The following is a 14,188-nucleotide window of genomic DNA, read 5'->3' as shown; positions in this document are numbered from 1 at the left end:
CGTCACATTTTTGTCGGTCCATTTGCCCATGTGATCCAGGTGCCTTGTATTCTGAGGTAATCTTTTTCGCTATCCACTCCAACTCCAATTTTGTTGTCATCTGCAAACTTACTAACAATACCTCTTATGTTCACATCCAAGTCAATGATATAAATGACGAAAAGTAGTCGATCCAGCACCGATCCTTGTGACACTCCACTGGTCACAGGCCTCCAGCCTGAAAAGCACCCCTCAACCACCACCCTCTGTCTTCGACCTTTGAGCCAGTTCTGTATCCAAATGGCTAGTTCTCCCTGTATTCCATGAGATCTAACCTTGCTAACGAGTCTCCCATGGGGAACCTTGTCAAACGCCTGACTGAAGGCCATGTAGATCATGACCACTGCCCTCATCAATCCTTTTTGTTACTTCAAAAAAACTGACTCAATTTCATGAGATGTGATGTCTCACACAAAAAGCTGTTAATAATATCCAGGACTTAACTCAGTAACTCTGCGTCGCCCAGTTATAGATGTTAATATTCTGGATAAAGTTCACGTACACCAGCTTTGTGTTAGTGACTGTGTAATGAGTCTTGTTAATATCGCCAACACAGGTGAGTTCCTTTTGAAAGGCAGTCCCTATATCCCTAACCCCCTCCCACCTGCTCTGTCTCCTCTATCCCCACCGTAAGTAAGTGGGAGGAACTCATGGGATTTCCATGTAAGTGAGATTGAGAAATTCTTCCCTTCTTTCCACTAGCCCACCAAGAAATAGTGGTAGTGTCCTTACCTCTGGACAAGGAGGATCGGGTTCAGAGTTGAGTAAAACCATGTTTGAAGAGGCTGATCAGAAAACATGCCAAGCCACCAGACCATACTGTCTCCCAGCTGTCTCCCTGCCTGAGCCTCAACAGAACCTTCCTGTAGTTTGTCTCCTGTCGGAGCTCCCATTGCTCAGTTTGTCCAGGATCCCCACCTGCTGCTGCACTGCTCCTGTCCCTCACTGACATGTCCATTCCCCAGTGTCCTCCACATTCATTCATTGGTTACAATCCCATTGTCCCAGTCCTCCAGCCACGCCCCTTCCACTCTATTGGGCAGCAGCTGCTGTCAATCACCCAGGCTCCTGTGCGATCTGGAGCATGTGCTGTAGGAGGGGAGACCAGTGCACGGGTGCAGTGCTGGCCAATTATTGGCGTATGTGCAGTATGGGTCAGTGCCAGGGAGGCTCTGGGTGTTTGAGATTAATCTGTCATTGACAGTTCCTCCCTCTGAAAGCAGGACCCAGGGGAATGGTCCCTCCCCTGGTATCCTGACGAGTGGTCAAAGTATCAATGGGGAAGCATTTTGCAGAAAGTTATAAGAACTCTTGTGAAGATTCAGGAATGTTATGGAGAGGGACAGGGGTCGGCCTGTAATTAGAGTTCTAATTTGGTTCATTTTAGTTCAACGAGATATGATTTGGCCAGTGTGTGCAGGATGGTTCTCATCAGATGTGGGAGTGGGAGAAATAAATAAGAGGTTCCAGATTGGGGGGAAAAAAATCAATGTGCGTCCGACCAGGAAGGAAACCCTGGGAGGTGGGGGAAGGATTCATCAACACTCCGGAGGCTCCGAGTCAGCCTCATTGATTTGATTAGATTTCCTACAGTGTGGAAACAGGCCCTTCGGCCAAACCAGTCCACACTCACCCTCCGAAGAGCAACCCACCCAGACTCATTTCCCACTAACACTAGTGGGAAATGCACCTAACACTATCGGTAATTTACCATGGCCAATTCACCTGACCTGCAAGGTCAGCCTTTGGATTTTGGGAAGAAACCGGAGCACCCGGAGGAAACCCACGCAGACACAGAGAGAATGAGCCCGAGGCTGGAATCGAATCTGGGACCCTAGTGCTGTGAGGCAGCAGTGCTAACTACTGTGCCATCGTGCCGCCCCTTTTTTTGGTTCTTAGTCTGCAGACAGGAGCTAGGAAACTGAATTCAAAGAGACAAGAGAGTGTTAGTACTGGGTGTGGAGGGAAGGAGTGAGGAGCTTGGTTTGGATTTCAGTTCACAGAAGAGACCAATTATGAGACTGAGATTTAAAGCTTTGGGGGAACAAAGAAACTGCAATTTAATACTATAATTGTCTTATGAATTTCCATCCTGTATTAACAGTGGTGACCTGTTTTCTCTATTGTAGGGTTCTGAAAGGGCGGGTTTGTGGATGAGAAATTCAAATTGAACTTCATGTTCAGTTTTGATGGTTACTTGATCCGTGCCGATCTGAATAGCATTGGCCTTTTCATGTGGAAGGAAAGGCGTGTATTCTGTCCGTGCGCGAATATTTCAAATCTGTGTGTCTGGAAAAAATTACCGAGACACAGCCAAGTCCATGTTAGTGTGGTGAGTGTAGAAAGAGAGTTCATTTGTTTTTAAAAGTCTGAAAAAACATGGCACATTTCCCAGGAACAATTAAGCTACAGATTTGTTTTGTATGAGGACAAGTTTTTAATTCGGAGGAGAAAGTGAGATCTGCAGATGCTGGAGATCAAAGTTGAAACTTTATTGCTGGAACAGCACAGCAGGTCAGGCAGCATCCAGGGAACAGGAGATTCGACGTTTCGGGCACAGGCCCTTCTTCAGGAATGAGCAGAGAGTGTTCAGCAGGAGAAGATAAAAGGTAGGGAGGAGGGACTTGGAGGAGGGGCGTTGGAAATGTGATAGGTGGAAAGAGGTCAAGGTGAGGGTGATAGGTCGGAGTAGGATGGAGGCGGAGAGGACAACCCCGCACCGCCCGTTTCTACCTCCTGCCCAAAATCCACAAACCTGACTGCCCCGGACGACCCATCGTCTCAGCCTGCTCCTGCCCAACCGAACTCATCTCGGCATACCTCGACACGGTCCTGTCCCCATTAGTCCAAGAACTCCCCACCTACGTTCGTGACACCACCCACGCCCTCCACCTCCTCCAGGATTTCCGCTTCCCCGGTCCCCAACGCCTCATCTTCACCATGGACATCCAGTCCCTGTACACCTCCATCCCCAATCACGAAGGACTCAAAGCACTCCGCTTCCTCCTTTCCCGCCGTACCACCCAGTACCCTTCCACCGACACCCTCCTTCGACTGACCGAACTCGTCCTCACCCTGAACAACTTTTCTTTCCAATTCTCCCACTTTCTCCAAACAAAAGGAGTAGCCATGGGCACCCGCATGGGCCCCAGCTATGCCTGCCTCTTCGTAGGGTATGTGGAACAATCCATCTTCCGCAACTACACTGGCCCCACCCCCCATCTTTTCCTTCGCTACATTGATGACTGTATCGGCGCTACCTCGTGCTCCCACGAGGAGGTTGAACAGTTCATCCACGACACTAACACCTTCCACCCCGACCTCAAATTCACCTGGACAGTCTCGGACTCCTCCCTCCCCTTCCTAGACCTTTCTGTTTCTATCTCAGGCGACCGAATCAACACGGACATCTACTACAAACCAACCGACTCCCACAGCTACCTGGACTACACCTCCTCCCATCCTGCCCCCTGTAAAAACGCCATCCCATTCTCTCAATTCCTTCGTCTCCACCGCATCTGCTCCCAGGAGGACTAGTTCAAAATACGTACAACACAGATGGCCTCCTTCTTCAAGGACCGCAATTTCCCCCCCGACGTGGTCGACGGTGCCCTCCACCGCATCTCCTCCACTTCCCGCTCCTCCGCCCTTGAGCCCCGCCCCTCCAACCGCCACCAGGACAGAACCCCACTGGTCCTCACCTACCACCCCACCAATCTCCATGTACAGCGCATCATCCGCCGTCACTTCCACCACCTCCAAACAGACCCCAGCACCAAGGATATATTTCCCTCCCCTCCCCTATCAGCTTTCCGTAGAGACCACTCCCTCCGCGACTCCCTTGTCAGATCCACACCCCCCACCGACCCAACCTCCACTCCCGGCACCTTCCCTTGCAACCGCAGGAGGTGCAACACTTGCGCCCACACCTCCCCCCTCACTTCTCTCCAAGGCCCCAAAGGAAACTTCCATATCCGCCACAGATGCACCTGCACCTCCACCCACATCATCTACTGCATCCGCTGCAGCCGGTGTGGCCTCCTCTATATTGGGGAGACAGGCCGCCTACTTGCGGAGCGATTCAGAGAGCACCTCTGGGCCACCCAGACGAACCAACCCAACCACCCTGTAGCACAGCATTTCAACTCCCCCTCCCACTCCACCAAGGATATGCAGGTCATTGGACTCATCCACCGCCAAACCACAACAACGCGACGGTCGGAGGAGGAGCGTCTTATCTTCCGACTGGGAACCCTCCAACCACAGGGGATGAACTTGGACTTCACCAGTTTCTTCATCCCCCCTCCCCCCACCTTGTCTCAGCCGGATCCCTCCAGCCCGGCACCGCCTTCCTGACCTGCAGTCTTCTTCTTGACCTCTCCGCCTCCATCCTACTCCGACCTATCACCCTTCACCTTGACCTCTTTCCACCAACGCCCCTCCTCTAAGTCCCTCCTCCCTACCTTTTATCTTCTCCTGCTGAACACTCTCTGCTCATTCCTGAAGAAGGGCCTGTGCCCGAAACGTCGAATCTCCTGTTCCCTGGATGCTGCCTGACCTGCTGTGCTGTTCCAGCAATAAATTTTCAACAAGTTTTTAATTAACCATGCAACCAGAAAAACACAAGGATGCCTGCACCATGGAAAAAAAAAACTATGAAAACGGGATTGTTGTAAAGGATTTAATTCTCGATCATGATTTGCAATCCTTTGGTTTTGTCACGTCAGTTCCAATGCCGTGAGGAAACACTGGAAATGTGATGAGTGCAGTGTTAGTTTCAGTTATTAAACTGTAAAAAGGTGCAGAAGAAATTTACAGGGATGATGCCAGGGCTCAGGGGTCTGGGTTAGAGGGAGAGGTTGGGCAAGCGAGGATTTGTTTTTGTTTAGAGCAGCGGAGACAGAGGGAGATTCTTTTCTGGAAGTATATAAGACCATGAGAGGCATGGGTAAGGTGAATGCACTCAGTCTTTTTCCCAGGGAATCAAGGAGTGGAGGGCATCAGTTTACGGTTCAAGGAGAAATTATGAAAGGGAACCTGAGGGGCAACTGTTTTACACAGAGGGTGGTATGTATATGGAATGAACTGCCAGTAGAAGTGGTTGAGGTGGGTACATTAACACCATGTAAAAGACATTTGGACAAATACATGGATAGCAAGGGGTCAGAAGCAAATGGGCCAAGTGCAGGGAAATGGGGTTAGAGTGGATGGACATATTGGCCGGTTTGGGCCAAAGGGTCTGTCTCTGCTGCAGGACTCTGACTCCAAGTATATTTACTATTTCTCCCGCTATCTCTGGTAGCACCCTGGGATGTATTCCATCAGGGCAAAGAGACTTGTTCACGTTTAGCTCCATTAGATTGCCCAGCTCTAACGCTTTCGTGATGATGGTTGTTTCTTGGTCCTCACCTTCCTCAGTCTCCTTATCAATTCCTGCCATGCTCTTCGTATCCTCCACTGTGAAGACTGACTGCTGTGTACTCATATTCCTGAAGCCTGCTGGATAGGAATAACTCGGCACAGAACTCTGAGAGGTCTTCTTTGAGTCTTTATTGATGAGACATGGCAGTTACCTGGATAGTGTACATGCAGAACATCTCCAGGCAGCATCAGGTAACTCCCCGCCTGTCCGATGTGCTGCTCCCATTCTCATACCTTTGTGGTTTGTGGGTTTGAATGGACGCTGTCTCTCAATATTATCTCCAAGGCAATGGCAGTTAGAAAGTCGAGTTCAGCTCAGCACTTTGTGGTTCAACCACATACCCCTCCCCCACACCCCTGTGGCTCAGTCAGGTATCTGACAGGCACTTCAGTTTCAGTGGGGCTGTCTATCAGGATTCTGATGTGGAAGAGCCGGTGTTGGAGCGGGGTGGGCAAAGTTAAAAACCACACATCACCAGGTTATAGTCCAACAGGTTTATTTGGAAGTACAAGCTTTTGGAGTGTGCTGTGATTTTTAACTTGATCAGGATTATCTCTATGGTAACAGTTAAGTGCTTCAACAATTACAAAGTCCATATGTTCCCCACACAATAGGTTCCCCTCTAGCAGTATAAACTGCTATTCTGGCCCTGGGCATAGCTACTCATCACTTTTCTACCCCAATCCCATCGAGGTTTCTGTTGATCTTAAAAGTTTTTCTAATCTCCTAGTTTCTCCTTGGTCTTTGCCAATTTGTATGCTTTCTATTTCAATTTGAAAGACTCCATTATTTCCTTAACCACCCATGGCAGATTATTCCTTTTCCTGCAGTCCTTCCTTTTCACTGATATATACTTTTGCTGAGCAGTTTGAAAAATTCCTTGATATTCCTCTACTGCCTGTCAACTGTCCAACTGTCCCACAAATCTTTGCTTCCAGTCTACATTAGACAACTCCTGCCTCATCCTATTGTAGTCTCCTTTATTTAAGCACAGGATCTTGGGATTGGATTTAATCTTCCCGCTTTCCAAATATATTCTAAATTCAACCATACTTGTCACAAGTCTTTTATCAGATTACGAGGTGAGGCGATGTTACCTGGGTGTTTTGGTTTTCATTGTCAGAGATCATGGCTTTGTGATAAAGTACAGGATAGATATTCACAGCAGAGTATTCTGGACGGTGTGAATGTACTACACAGTCGAAAACCATAAATCACTGTCGGCCCTCAGTTTACATTTTTGGAGATGCTGATGTTGGATTGGGATGTACAAAGTTAAAAATCTCAACACCAGGTTATAGTCCCTCAGGTTTAATTGGAAACACACTAGATTTCGGAGCGTTGCTCCTTCATCATGATCCAATTCAACCTGTTGGACTATAACCTGTTGTTGTGTGATTTTTAACTCACCTCAGTTCAAAATTGCAAAATCATTATCTCCCACATGCTTCCTCACTATCTAACTTTGGAATGCTAATCCACCTGACTATCCTGCTTTTTCTGAAAATCTCCTTTGGTGAAGGTGGTGAGTTTTGGATTCAGCTTTCCAGTTATTACCGTAAGAAGATAAGCCCTGGGCACAGAAGAGGCAGTTCAGCCCTTCGAACCAGCCCCACCATTTAATACGGTGATGATTGAGCTCACCTCGTTCTCAGCTGGATTTCCCCGCCTGCTCTCTCTCACCTTTCATCTCATTGCAAATTCAACATCTGTATCTCTTCAGTAAATTTGCTCATTGTCCTGGGATCCACTGCATTTTGAATAGGGAATTCCACCGATTCACAGCACATTGAGATAGGTACATTCTTCTTCATGAGAATATAATAGAATCCCTATAGTGCAGAAACAGGGTAATCGTCCATGGAGTCCACACCAACCCTATGATGAGCATCCCATTCAGACTCAACCATTCCCTGTATTTCCCGTGGTTAATGGCTTAACCTGCACAGGCATGGACACTGTGGGAATTTAGCATAGCCAATCCGCCTAACCTGCACATCTTTGGACTGTGGATGAAACTAGAGCACCCAGAGGAAACGCACACAGACACGGGGAGAACGTGTAAACTCCACACAGTCGCCTAAGGCTGGAATCAAATCCAGGTCCCTGACGCTGTGAGTCAGCAATGCTAACCATTGAGCCACCTCTGCTTAAAATCTGCTCCTCCGATTCACAACACCACGCCCCAATTGGTGAATCTATATTCCTTACATCAGAAAATCAGGTTGTGGAAGCAGGTGTCTCAGTAAAACCCAGTGACAGTCCATATGTTCTGTGTGTCTGAATGGGGATCCTATACACAACACCCTCCAGTCCACACTTTTCATTCACTTTCCAGAGACATGGCTCCAGTGGCTTCATGGGGACTACAACTCCCACAATCCCTGAAGCAGGGACCACACGTGTGCGGGGTAACCCCGGCACTGTACATGTACAAAATGTGGGCGGGTTTTGGAGCATGTACTTTGGGTAACTACACTTTGCGGAAAGTATTTCACACTATGATTGGCTGGAGTAGGAATGCATCTGCTTATAGTATTGATCAGTTGGAGTGTCAAACTGTCACTACACCCATGTAGGACCACTCTCCATCCCCAATTCATTGTAATGGTGGGAATCAACTAATGGGAAACAAAGAAGGATCTGAGCCATTCTCCCAGACTGAAGGTTCCTCTTCTGTCCAGGATCTGCCACCTCCCTTTCTGTTTCCTTTTGTTTCATTCTGCTGTTACATTATTGACTTGCAGCAACTGAAGGGAACGGAAGTGAACCCAGAAAGGGTGCAGAGTCTAACCAGGGACGGGAAGTAGTGGCATAGATCTGTTTATCAACAACTCCATGAGAATGTGGAGGGTATACATTAGGGGGTAGCAGAGTCAGAATGGAGGGAGAGAGTAAGTGGGCTGGAGGGTTACAGCTTTTGGGGAAAAAAGCGGAAAAAGATATTCCAGAGAAACTAAAATTGTCTGTTCTGAATTTCTAACCTGTACCTATTCCTTTATACAGGGTGCGAGATGGTGAAGATTTGCAGACTAAAACCTCAAAATCATGTGCAGATCGTGATTAAGTTAAACAACATTTGAAGAACCAAAGATAGAGAATCACTCAGCCAAAATCCTGCAATACTCTCCCTCACAGCATTGTCGGTCTATCTGCGCCAAATGGACTGCGAATGGTACAAGACAGTAGCTCACTACCATGTTCTCAAGGGTAGCTAGAGATTGAGAATAAATGCTGGCTGAGCCAGTGATGCCCATATCCTGGAAATGGTTTCTATCTCTAGTTGCTGAAACCCAGTTGATGTTACTGCAGGATGATAAGGGATGCTGAGTGCATCCTCCAGGAGGCAGAACCATCACATTACCCCTGCCTGCACCCACACAGTAACATAGCAACGTCACTGGAACAAAAGGCAGTGAAACCAAAGGAGGACTTAGATATTGTTCTTCGAGGCAAAGTCATGAAAGGGGATTGGAGCACAGCAGGAACAGGAGACTGATCTGGTTGGTCAGCTGTTTCCCATTGAATGGTGGAGCAGGATTGAAAGGCTGAATGGTCTCCTCCTGCTGCTATCTCCCAATTATGTATATAGTCATGGAGCCCGGGTAGGAAGAAGTGGGCATGGATTCTCCAGGAGATTGCACTTCCACAACAGTTTTCAGTGAGGGATGGTTTGATAGATTTTATTTAACGTTTATCTTTAACACAAGATTGGTAAATTTTGGTTTTAAAATGTTGTAAAAGTTTTTTGCACAGCAAATAAAATTAAAGAAAATAACGTAAACTATCTGAATATAACAGTTTTAAAACTATCAACCTTTGTAAAACAATATCCTGTCTATTCCCGGACACCATCACTTTCCAGCTACTCAAACTCCAGGGAAATATTCCCTCCCTGTCTGAACCTTTGGTTTGATTTAACTGCTTTTCAGTTCTCGTTCTGTGAGCTGTGAAGCGTTCTTTTTCCCTATTTCTCCGACGCAGAAATGTTATCACAGCAACCTTCCCACCATCAAAATCATCATTACGCCATTTTGCTTTTGGTTAACATATAATCACCAGCAGTGCAAAAGTGAGGACCGCAGATGCTGGAAACCAGAGCCTACATTAGAGGGGTGCTGGAAAAGGGCTTTTGCCAAAACGTTGATTTTCCAGCTCCTCGGATCCTGCCTGACCTGCTGGGCTTTTCCAGCACCACTCTAATCTAGATATATCATCACCAGCAGTAAACCATTTGTGTAACCAATACAATATTTCCAAACAAAGCCCATTACGGGCTAAGCAAACCATTACAAATGACAGAGTGAGAAGGGACTAAATCAAAGTAGAGTTGTGGGGAGGGGGCAGCGGTGGAGATAAAGCACTATATCCCCCACGGTGCCCACCTCAATCTAAAGGCATCGACAGCATTGATGCACACCACATGCTCCTTCTTCAAGGACACCCTGCTGTGTAGCCTTTATCCTCAATCATAGAATAAAATCCCTACAGTGTGGATGGAGAGCATTGGCCCATCAAACCCCACCAACCATCCGAAGAACATCACGCCCAGAGCACACTATCACTGTAACACTGCATTTCCCATGGCTGATCCACCTCGTCTGCACAATCCTGGATCCTGTGGACAATTTAGCACGACTGATCCACCTAACCTGCACATCTTTGGACTGTGGGAGGAAACCAGAGCACCTGGACGGGACCCACACTGTCATGGGGAGAATGTGGGAACTCCATACAGGCCGTTGGCCAAGGCTGGACTCCAACCTTGTACCTGATGCTGTGAAGCAGCAGTGCTACAATCACAATTTAAATCAAAGCAGATGATCCCTGCTCATTGTCACATTGCTGTTTGTGGAGACTTACTGCCCAGAGAGACATCCTGAGGTTTAGAAAGTGGCAATGTAAGTTCAGTCAACTCCAGCCCAGTTAATGTGGTTAACAACAACATCAATACGCCAGCAGTGTCATCATGTACAAGGTCCACTCCTGACTCTGAACAGTATCATCAGAATCAGAGTCCTGCAGTCCACACGGAGCAGGGGGATGACCACTTCCCTGTGAGCACTCACTGGTCTCTCAATCGTGTTGAAGATGCAGCAAATCCCTTGTCACACAGAGAGGTGAACAGCTCCGACCCAGTGTGAACACGCTGGGGTCTCAGGGGATGGGATGAATCACTGAATCCTTTCTCCCACACTGAATATCTGAATGAGCTCTTCCCTCGTTGTGGGCTCACTGGGGTCTCAGTGGGACAGGATGAATCACTGAATCCCCTCTCACAGACTGACCATCTGAATGGCCTCTCCCCCTGTGTGGGCTCACTGGGGTCTCCGCAGGTGCTGCATTTGAGTGAATCTCCCCCCACACTGGGAACAAGTGAATGATCTTTCCCCAGAGTGAGCTCGCTGGTGGTTTAGCAGGTCAGAGGACTGAGTGAATGCTTTCCCACCCACTGAGCAGGTGAATGGCCTCTCCCCGGTGGGAATGCACTAATGTTTCCGCTGGTGAGAGATTTGAATGAATCCTTTCTCACACATGGAGCAGATGAAGGGTCTAAATCCACTGTGCTATCTCTGGTGCCTCAGCAGATTTTAAGATCGAGTAAATCCCTTCCCATACGTGGGGCAGGTGAACGGCCTCTCCGCAGTGTGACTGTGTCGGTGAGTGTCCCACTGGGAGGGTTTAGTGAACTCCTTATTCTGATTGAGACCGTCCTCCTGTTTCGCTCAGTTATTGTTGACATTCTCACACCAGAACCTGTTCCAGAGAGTGTTCCAGAAAAGGCAGAATGGTCAGCTGCAACTGGTCACCTGACCGGTCACTGGTCCTGAAAGGTTCACTCTCCACAGATGCTGCCAAATCTGCTGAAGTTTTCCAGCAATTTCTGATTTTTTTTCAGTTTTCCCAGCATTTGTAGATGTTTAGTTTTCCAATACTCATCTTGTCTGTTGCAGAGGAGTTTATTGATGAAACTAGAGGGTTTTTAAATTGTACGTTAGGTCACACATCAGCTATGATAATCATGAATGGCAGAGCAAAGTCGAGGGGCTGAATGGCCTCCTCCTGTTCCAATGAAAGTTATCCATCGTCAGCTTGTGGTAATATTACCCCTCACTGCTCACTTCACCTCCATGTCGAACACATTGTTACTGACTGAACAAACCTCCTGTGTTTGAAATAAACTTGCTAATGTTCAGTGGCTCCCTTTCCTGCCACCCGGGTTTAACTCTCATCATGGAATGCTATCTCGTATTACTGCGGGAATCCCAGAAGGACTAATCCTGGAGTCTGTATCCCCTGGGATCCACAATCACCGTTTATTTCCTTCTTCCTATTTCATTCTGGCTATTGAACTCTCGGTTTCAATCCAATCTCCTGTCATGCTCTTCAACATGCCCATGTGGGTGGACTAGAGGCAGCTGGGATTTAATGAAGGGAAGTGGGGATTAGGCTGAAGCATGAGGGGAGGTGACAGCAAAGACAGTTCTCATTGTAATGGCAGAGGGTCTCCGTGACCCAGTGAGTGGTGAGGCACTTGAGTTTGTGGGGGAAGACATTCAATCAGGGATTTGGTAAGACACTCAGACATTGACCTGTCCATCTGATTGTTAACTCAGAGAGATAGAAAGAAAGATACACATTTAGACAGCACCTTTGATGGTCTGGGGCAATGAAACATATTTCCAACCCAATGATTTCAACCTCAAATCTCTGAAAACACAGACAAATAGCTTTCTACTTGTAACAGGTTGTCTCTGAGCCTCCTCTTTTCTTGAGGTGTTTTGAGCTGTTCAGCCTTTCCTGGTGATTATAACCGCTATGTTCCTGTACGATATGTGACTGAACCTTTATTTTCCTTTTCCTTGTGAATGATGAAAGTAGCAAACATAGTTCCTGACCTGTGAGGGGTTTTGGTTGGAGTATTTATATTTACAAATCCATTCCCACCCTCACATACAGTGTGAAATTGATGTAAAACTGAAGGAAATGAGTGAGTGAGCACCCACAGAATCATAAAGGAAGCATATGTATCTGAGTTGAATGAACCTGGCATGTGGAAAACATGACAACAATCACAACCAGTTAGAAACACAGAATCTCGTGGGTGCAGCAACAGTCTATTCTGCCCATCGAGTCTGCAATGACCTGCTCACCCACCCTACCCCCATAACCCCACATTAACCATGGCTAGCCCAACCCACCTAAATTGCACACTGCGGCCATGTTAGCATGGCCAATCCAGTAACGTTACACATCTGTGGGAGGGTCAAAAATTACATCCAAATGCTAGGAATTGTGGATGAAGGCTCACAAATACTTGACTCTGACACAAATGCTCTGCTTTTCAAAATAAATTCTGGGGGACACTGCAACCGGAAAAATGTCTGATTATGTCAGGAGGAAAAGAATTCAAAACTCGCGCCATTGACCCAGGGGGCGTAGTGAAAGTTACAGAGGTCTGGGAACCATCAGAAATGTAACAGGTTGTGAGAAAGGTGGGGGTGAGACCAGGACAAAAAGACAGTCTGTCACACGGGGGAAGGCAGGAGAGATTAAACAGCAGAAATGATAGTCCCTCAAGGCCACGGGGAATGGAGTTAGGGCTGGGAAAGAAACAAGGAAACAAGGTGTGTAGCTGTCAAAGAAATATGTTAAAAAAACAGATTATAAAAGCATAGAGGGCAGAGTTCAGTCTGAATTTTTTGCTCTCAGTCGTGAGTACAAAAAGCTGTAAAGCCTGGGGAGTTCTATTACAGCCAACACATACCCAGGATTGGCCAAGTGTGCTGTAACTTTCTGATATTTTTTGTTCTGACATTTGTAGTTAAAGTCTGATGACGTTAGTAACTTTTCAAATTGGACTGGAGTTTAATATTCTGGAGAAATGTCAAATAAATCACATTTATCACATTCTTCAGACCTTAGTCCATAACCCTGCATGTTCCAGCATTTCAGTTACATCCATGTCCTGCCGGAAGGACAGGACATACAGGGATGTTGACGGTGGTGTCTAGGACATTGTAAGCTATGATTCTGTGTGTACGACTGTGCCAGGTTGTTGCTTCACTAGTCTGCATTCCAGCTCACCCAATAAGATGTTGGCAGGGTGAGACACTACAGTTGGAGCTCCTCTGCTCGCCAGTTCCTTTCCTTTCTGCTTTTTAAAAATTTCTTTCTCTTTCACTCTCCCCTTTGCAGACTCTGACACAAGTCTCTCAACATTGAATCGTGACAAAGTTTAAAAAACTACATGTCTCTACAAGAAAATCTATGGAGGAAAATATATTATTCTTGCATCAACTGCATTTTTAAACAAAAACAATCCTGTTCAATAAACACTGTCTCATTTTTTTCCTTCAATTCTATCAAGCGAGCTATCATATTTTATCCCTCAGTTTACCGATCTTGATAAATATCCAATCAATTTCAGAGCAACATGCTGACAAAGTATTGAACCAATGTATCTGTTTAGGTTTTAGCATTAGTTATCAAGTCATTACCATTACAGTAATTGCATAGTAATTTGTCTGAGGAACAAGAATACTGAGGTTCACAATTTAATTTATTGACTGTTTGAAAAATGGTACAATATATCCTTTTTCAGGATTCTAACAGTAATTATTAAGGCATTTGCATGACAATAATTATAGTATACTTTAGTTTAGTCTTGCTAACAACTACAGTGAAGTTTATATTTAAATTTAATCCAATCTTCCCTCGTACCTA

Source organism: Chiloscyllium plagiosum, unplaced genomic scaffold (assembly GCF_037043375.1).
Source record: "Chiloscyllium plagiosum isolate Xiang-an unplaced genomic scaffold, Cpla_swu_hap1 HiC_scaffold_38, whole genome shotgun sequence".
NCBI lineage: Eukaryota > Metazoa > Chordata > Chondrichthyes > Orectolobiformes > Hemiscylliidae > Chiloscyllium > Chiloscyllium plagiosum.
The sequence above is the reverse complement of the archived record's forward strand: the minus strand, read 5'-3'. Positions refer to the sequence as shown.